Source organism: Xiphophorus couchianus, chromosome 13, assembly GCF_001444195.1.
Source record: "Xiphophorus couchianus chromosome 13, X_couchianus-1.0, whole genome shotgun sequence".
Classification (NCBI taxonomy): Eukaryota; Metazoa; Chordata; class Actinopteri; order Cyprinodontiformes; family Poeciliidae; genus Xiphophorus; species Xiphophorus couchianus.
The window spans coordinates 16,619,391-16,628,110 of record NC_040240.1 but is presented as its reverse complement, the minus strand read 5'-3'; positions in this window follow the sequence as shown (position 1 = coordinate 16,628,110).

Here is an 8,720-nt window from a genome sequence, read left to right as displayed (position 1 = left end):
TTTCTGTTTTAAACTGTGTCAATGTACAGTTTTCACAGCACAATAATGAATGTGAATTATTTCTAATAAAACACATCTATATCAAATAATATAAACATTTTTCCCTTTTATTATATCTTCATCTTTAAACCTTCTTAAGAGAAAAAAATACCTGTGTTTTAGAGTCTAATTGACTCACAAGTTAATGACAATAATTTAGAATGGCTAATTCATTTAACTTAAATCAAAAAGTAAAACTTGCATTTTAATGAAAAGACAAAAATCAAAGTACTTAAAACAGGATAGTAAATAATGCTGCAATTCAGCATTTCTAATGTAGAAATCTTGTGATATGGCCAAGAAAAATCATTCAGATGAATGCTGATACTGACTCCTTCTACAAGAAGGGTAAGACACAAAATGTTATTGCTAAAGAATCTGAATGCTAGCAGAGTGCGCCATCCAAGAAATTCAAAAAAGCTTAGTGTAAGGAAAAAGTACCAAAGAATTGCACAAGCAACAGAGATAGCCTTAAACATGAGAGGATTGTGAAGCACATAAAAACGTGCATTATTTGGTCTCACATGAATGAATCCCATTTCTTAGAGTTATCCCTGACCCTATTGATCATCTCCCCATCCAATAGCAATTTATCAGATAATTAAATATTTTGTTGAGAAATGGGCATTCCTTCTCCACAGACAGTAGCAATAACCAAAGGAAAAAGTATGTAGCTTTCCAGAAACTAATTAACTCAACATGCATGCACATCTACAAGAGAAGAAAGCCAGATTACCTACAGATAACCCATGCAGTGTGATATCCACATAGACAAAAAGTACAAGAACTAATACCTAAAAGCACAACTCCATGCTCAAGTAACACAAAAAAATGCCACTGTAAGATGTTGAACTCCAGCAGCATTAAAGCTTGAGGCGAACATGTCGCTCTGTAAATAGAGGTGTTATTTTCAGGTGCATAAAACAGCAGTCATTTAAGATGATGAAAGTGTAATTCTCTTCTGTTCTATTTCCATCCTTCGAAAGGCGGCACATCATTACCAAGAGAGAAACAACTTGTGATGTTGAGTAATGAGAATAAAGAATTAACAAGGGCCAGAATCGTTTCTAAAATTAGGAGTTGGCTCAAACTTAGATTTTCCTGCTTCACTTTCAATATTGTCTGATCCCGCTCTCGTTGCTCTCTGTAATCACTTCTTGTCCTTTTTTTTAAATTCAGGCATGATGTGGCTGCGAGGCATAAGCAGAAAGGAGATTTACATGATGCCTTTTAGCAGCTCTGCTCATTTTTATGAGGTCAATCAGAGAGCAGATCGGTCTGATTAAAAATGGTGCTTCACCTCATACGTTTTATTTTCACAGCTACCACATCATCACATGACACACACCATTTTCCTCTGGTTTTGTTTGCATAACTTTGGAGACTGTTTGAACATTTTGTGCTAATTTATTTCCCCACCACAAGTCGTCAATGTGAAACTCGGCACAGGCTGCTAATGATGATGACAATCAGCAACCTAATGTTGGAGAGAATTCTACAGTTTTTTTGCTTTGTCGCCTATCGTTTTTATTTCTTTGGTGTCATGAGGTGCAGACTGTCACAATCAGCCAGCAAAAGAACAGAATGGCTGAAAATACAACAAGGTATTAAAAAGCAGGGGGAAAATGGATGATGGTCTCACTTGAATTTATGTCTGCATCCCTGAAATGTTCTCATCCTCATAAATAAAAAGAACATGCATGTGGCAAACCATAGTAAAGAGTCATTTCTGAAACTAGGAGGCAAAGAAGCTAAGTAGATCACAAGAGAATTTAGTCAATCTAAAACTCAAGAAAAAGACTAAAAACCCAGCTTAAAATACCAAAAGTCCTGAGTACTCATAATAGATTTGGGTTTTACCAGATCTGCAATAAATGTGGAAATCACTGTCAGTAAATATAGAAGAAATTTGCACATTTCAAGCTATTTTGCTTATTTCAGTCCCAGGGTTAATTCAATTGCAGTCACAGTAATTATAAGCAAATTCATACAGTCTCTGTATGCATGTTTGTTTACATCAAAATCTGAATCCCAAAGCTGATGACATCCCCAAGCCTCATTACTGAAACATGTGCACGCAATTCCCAATTCAACATCCAAACAACATGAATCCCAATTTTAATTAGCACCTTGGTGGAAAACAACAAGACTGAAGCGGCCTCTTAATCGGGTATTTTAGCAATGCATCATTAGATCCTAAAAAACATCAGGCTGGGGGGAAAAACAAGATTAATCGCTACGATTAGAACAACAAAACCAATGCGTGATAAAAAGAATAGCATCTTATCTGCAGACCATACAGTGTACAAAAAAGTAAGCAGAAAGCCGACATAGTGAGACATGTCCCACTATGTTGTTAGCATGATGTAAAGAGGTGACTTTAAGTCTAATGTAGTAGAAAGGCAGAATAATTATGGAAGTAACATTACGGCTGCACATGCTAATGAACTAACCTGTCAATTACCATCTCTGCAACCTGGCAACTTCCTGTGCCGCAATGTAGATGCACCACATGCATGTCTATGCAGGAGGAAAGTACCACCTACTCCTCATTCACTTCATATCTAGCCGGTGACATACCCTGTCCTACAAGCAAAAATGTTGAACTAATTCTCAGGGATTTCTTTTATTTGTTTTTTGAAAGACCAATAGCAACAAGGTGGTTTACATCTGGGAGCAAATGGTTAATGTCACAACAACTCAAATAATAACTTAACCATAGCTACAAATCAATAATAAGTTGAAAAAGACATGATGTGAATCCAGAGTGGGAGTAAAGAGGAAGTTCAAACCATATCTTCTGTCTATCATAATCGGAAACGTGAGATTCCAAACAAGTTTAATGCTGTGGAACCTCTGGAGATTTAAATTTTTGACTTTTATTGCTTTCATAAAAATTATCAAAATGTTTCAAAATCAACAATGACATTCAGGTGTTTCTGTGTTTTATATTTTGCTCTGTGAAGGTCAACAAACTCATTGTGGGTGAAGATTTCACCTGACCAAGCGCATTATTTCAATATGAGTAGCATCAGTTTTCTAATGCGCATTTGTGAAACTGTCTTAAAGGAGCATTTATCACTCAATAAAAATAAAAGTTAGCTCCTTACTAAAGATTTCTGACAATATCTAAGCTGCTGGTACATTTTTCTTTCTTTTTTGTTAAACTGTGCATAATCGGAGAACGAAGCAGCATGAACTTGAAAATTATCATCTCCAGCTCAGTAAGTTTTAGATGAAGCTCAACTGTCAAAGTGTAACAAATAAAAAAACAAGACCATATAACGCCTAAGCTTCTGTTGGTCCATTGCTGATGCAGGAACTCTTTGTCTTTGAGGCAATCACATAATCTTCTGAGAAAATACTCAAGTGCAAACTTGATAAGAGGAGATGCAGAGGAAATAAGTGGTCTCTTGCTGACCTTAAAAAGTAATGCATACATATTCACACTGGCATATTCTCTTTTGCCCACACATCTTTTGATTTCCTTGCACTTTCCCTAGTGATTAGAAGAACTAAAGCGCCGGTGTGCATTTAGAAATGGACCTCCTTCTTATGTGGGTCTTTCTCTGAAAGGCAAGAAGTCAGCTGTGTTGGATTACAGCTGTGTTTGTGCGTCACACCGAAATGCCGACATGCTCTTGAGAGCTGGAATCCTGCTGTGCATTACTTCGTTCCCATGGTACGCTAACCCCATGGGCTGACTGCCCTTATGGAATCAAATGACTATCTTCAGTATTATTAGCCATGCAAATTAAAGTGATATTTTGCACCATAGAAATCCCCTGAACGGCCTATAGTTAGGCCATGAAAGTTGAAAATAAAGCAAAATCATTCAGGAAGGAAAACTGACATATAATTTACATGATTTGGGTTACTTGCACCCACAAGGGTTTTGTTTTCAAAGAAAGTGAGCTAAGTTATTCCTTTATTTAGATATATGCATAGATACGTTTTATGGGCCTTTTGTTGGCTTACCATCTGATTACAGAACCTCCGATTTGTTTGAGCCTTAGATGAATGGGTAGCATAGAGAATAATACTCTCCATCAGAGGGTGAAATTATAGTTTTTTTCAGTTGCCTTGGTACATTTCTCATGTCACTATTAACATTTGCACAAGAGCTAGTGCATTTCTCTAAACAATTAGTGCAACCTGCAAAACCTAGCTGCCAAAGCATGTCATTTAATTTCAATAGTTAAATCCTCCAAAGCAAGTTTGTTTTCATATCTGAGTTTCTGTCATCTAAATGAAGAGTCTGACACCTTATTTATGAACAAAGTGGTCAAATTGTGGATTGTGCAGTAGGTAGCACTCTTGCCTTGCAGCAAGAAGGTCCTGGGTTCGATTCCCGGCCCGGGGTCTTTCTGCATTGAGTTTGCATCTTCTCCTTGTGCATGCATGGGTTCTTTCCAGGTACTCCAGCTTCCTCCCACAGTCCAAAAACATGATTGTTAGGTTAATTGGTCTCTCTAAATTCTCGTTTGGTGTGTGTGCTGAGCATAACTGTAAAGGTTGAGATTCACCTGAGAGAAAATATTCAATTTAGGAGGCATTTTCAGGAAAGAATAATAAGGAACACATAGAATATTACTTTGGTATCCCCAATATGAATAATTCCTTTAAAAAAACAATGCATCTGTAAAAGCAGTTAGTGCCTGAGGAATGAATGCAACTTTTTAAAATGATTACAACCTGCAGTAAAATCTGTTTTGATTCAAAAATATGTGTTATAAAAGTAAAAAGCCTTTACATTTTTTTTTTGTGCAAAATTCTCTTTTTTACAGTTTTCTCAGTGGCTTTGTCTGTCTCTCAGATGTTGAATAAAGCTACTTGTTCAATCTTCAAATCATTGTGTCACGTGCATGTCAAAAAGTTTTTTCACTTTTTTTGAAAATGTTGCATCAGATTTGGCACGTCCATGCAAGTAATGATGTGAAATTCTCTGCTGTTTCCTACATTTTCAATTGCATATGTCATGTTGATAAAATGTTGATGTCAGGAGGAACAGAACGACTGGACTGTAATTCTTACAGCACTGCAAGGAAGATGTCTTATGTTCCCATTTTTGCTGCAGTGCTGTCTTTTCCTTTCTGTATCATACTGACGTTTTCTGTCCACACCTTACAGTTTAAATGTGAATCTTGTCATTGATCTCCCAGAATTACAACTGACAAAACTTGTCATCAAAACTTTAGCCATAGTTTACATGAGAACATCCCACCAGAGTACACTGTTATGTTGACGACACACTAATCAATTTGACTGTCTTTTCCGTACACAAAGAAAGAAGGACTTGTCATTCTGATTTGCTGACATGTTCACTGACACAGATTTTCACTTTTGAGGAATGAACTAAGGATTTTGAGAAAGAGATTAGTTATGCAAGTGGCGTTTTGCCCTTTGAACGAACTGTTTTGAGAAATGCACTTACTGTTTTGTAATTGTCATGGATGATTCGAGAAAACTTGTAATGTTCTCAGACAGCCAGCAGGTTCAGCATGTAATATCTGAGCTGCAACTCCATCGAAAGGACCTTGTATGCAGAGAACACAAAGAATCTGGACCCCCTCCTCCTTTGTCAGTCCTGGTAGTTGCCATAGCAACAGAGGCAGCAAACAGGCAGCTCATGAGAGCTATTAACACCAATGTATTTCAGCTCCAGCAGACCCTGAGAAAGACAAAGCCGAACGCACATGAAGCAAAGCAAGTTGAGAACTGAGCAGGGTTTATTCTCCAGATTTAAATGCTTACTGAATTATTCATCTTGGTGCAATTAAGTTTGCTGGATTAAATCCCTCGAATGTAGATCTCGTATTATCAGAGGAAACATGCAGCTGTGGCTACTGATAGTTTTAGGAAACCGGCTGGATAAATAATACTCCACTTACAATGTGGAAAATGTTTAATTGAGATTATCCAAATGCTTTAAATGGCAGATTTTCATGCGTGAAGAGTGTAATTTTGAAAGATTATTACAATTATGCATTTTAAGAAACAATGCATTCCAAGATCTCCACACCAGCACAATCTAATTATCTCTTTCTACTTGTGTTAAAGTCCTGAACAGAGCAAAATGTATCAGCCTTCTCTTATCCTGCAGGTTTGACTGCTGAGATGTTCTTTGAAATTATTGATGCTCTGGCAAAGGAAAGCAGACTACAAGCTTTATCCATGACAAACATGTGAATTTATAAAGCCTGCAGCAATAAAAAGCTCTGCTGATGGAATCATGCAAATTAAATTCAAAATGCTAGAAACAAGCTTTTTAAATTATTTAAATGATCATCCTTGCAGGCAGAAATTATGAAACAGGACCTTGGCATTGTACCCCTCTATCTCATCTGTATGACCTTACTCTGTCTTTGCTCAGGTTAGCGCTGCTGGCAGCATACAATTTCCTCTTGCAACACTTGAGCGCGCAGCTCAGACAGCATTTAGGTAACTGGCTGCTGTGCATCCGGTGGACCGGAAGTCCATGTATGGTCATGGATAGAAAAGAAGAGCAAAGAAACATGGAAAAATGTTGCAGAATCAAACTTTATTTAGTAGATATACAACACAGATTGTAACACATGTAAAACTAATGCAGCCACATACAATATGCAATTATACATTAGGCAAATTATGCAAAAATTATACATTTACTGTCTTTTTGTTTTGCATCCAAAATAAACTGAAATTGAAATATTTCTCTCATTTCCATGCATTTATCAAATGCATCTGGAATTTTGTTTCATATGTAGACATCACGTCTTCATGTTTGGTCTCTCGCTCTGCACATAATGTTCTGCAAACGTGAAAAAAAAAATCAATCTTCTTTTGTAACAAAATGAGAACGCTCTCTGTGATATGTGGCAGAGAAGGACAATATTGTTTAATTTGATTACTGTAATAAGAACTTGATGTTTTCATCATGACTGCACAAGTTAAAATGGCAAACCTGGATGTGCATGTGTGACAACGCAAAATACATTTTGGCTGCAGGTTTTACAACAAGAATAAAGCATGACTAAACATATAGACATACAGTCAATATTTCAGTTTACTTTCTACGCATTTCACAGTAGATGCTCTCTGCTTGCACAAGTGCACACTGCCACCAATTGTTGCAGAGCTGCTACTGCCTCATTTGGGCTGCTTCCTGTCACATCTGAGAAAAAGATGTCACTCAATAATCAGAAATAAAATGTCGGAAAAGAAGCTAACAGCACAAGTATTTCTTCAGCTGCCCGCTCCTTATATCCCGCTCTATCTCTAAGACCCAAGCAGGCCTTCAACCTTTCGGTCTTTTGTGTTTCTCCTTTCTTTATTTACAGACCAAGGATGCTGCACAAAACGGTGGGGCAGCAAAGCGCTTCCACATCATCAGGGTCATCTCTGGGCTCAATAGAATGACACAATGCAGCACGTCATCAGCACAAAACCCCACGCCAGCACTGGCTCGTCGACCTTCACCTCCCGTGGATTCAGACGATGAAACGGGCTCGTCAGTGATGGTGAGCTCATGCGGCTCTGTGCTGGGCTGAGCTCTGTTGGGCTTTGGGGTGCTCTTCATCAATGGAACTCCAACATGACTCATCTGTACTGAACACCCACCTCCTGTCCTCGCAGTGCGAAGCCTGCCTTTGTGGTGCTGAGAGTGTCTCATCCAGCACTTGAGAGACGAGCACCCTCCGTATATAATTTGTATTGCTTCAAACGTCAGTAAAATGACATCAGACAGAGGGACAAATCTGTGAAAAGAAACAGAAGGCTGTTTTCCCACTTATCTGCGTTAGATTTGAAGGAATTCTTCCTGTGTGAATAGAAAAGATTTAATCGCCTCCACAATGGTCCGGAAGCTGAATTACTGCTTGGAAAGAAGAAAAAAAATGTCAATTTCTTTGTTTTACCTGAGATGTAAATATTATTTCAAATTAAATCTCTGTGCAAACTAAGAAGGAATGTGCAATTATGAAAATATTCAGAAATTGTGTCCATCAGGAAAAGATAATACCTTGCTAAAGTATTCATACTTCTTTACTGTTGTCTTTCTCAAAGGCTCTAACTAGTTTTCCTCCAGTATTTAGTATTGTCCATCTTCCCTGCTCCTTTGTAGAGGAATGTAGACTTTAGCTATCAAAAAATTGACAATCAGGAACATGTACAGTGGCTAGTTTTACATTTTGCCACATTAAATTGACACATTTGGTTAAATGATGTTTGGACTTTAAGAGATCGCCCACTGCAAAATAATGCATGTTTTTGAAGCAGAAGGAAAGGCATGAATGATTTTCTAAAGGTTTTGTAACAAACAATCTTTACAGTGCAGTGCATGTGCAATCTTTCTTTTCAATCAAAAAGAATGTGCCACAACTAGAAACTTTAAAAGTTGCAAAACAGGTTGCCAGCCAATGGCAGGGCAGGGCAGCACAGAGACATACAGAACAAACAACCATGCATGCACACACTTATATGTTACAATAATTTACAGAGACCAATTAACCTAACAGTCTTGTTTTTGGAAGGTGTGAGGAAGACGGAGTATGCATACATGGGGACAACATGCAAACTCCTTGCAGGTCGGAATTTGACCCCAGGAGCTTCTTGTTTAACAAGACAATGGGTAACTACCAACTATACCACCGTGCAGCCTGCAATAAACCCGATTAAATACAATTAAATTTATGAAAAGTTCA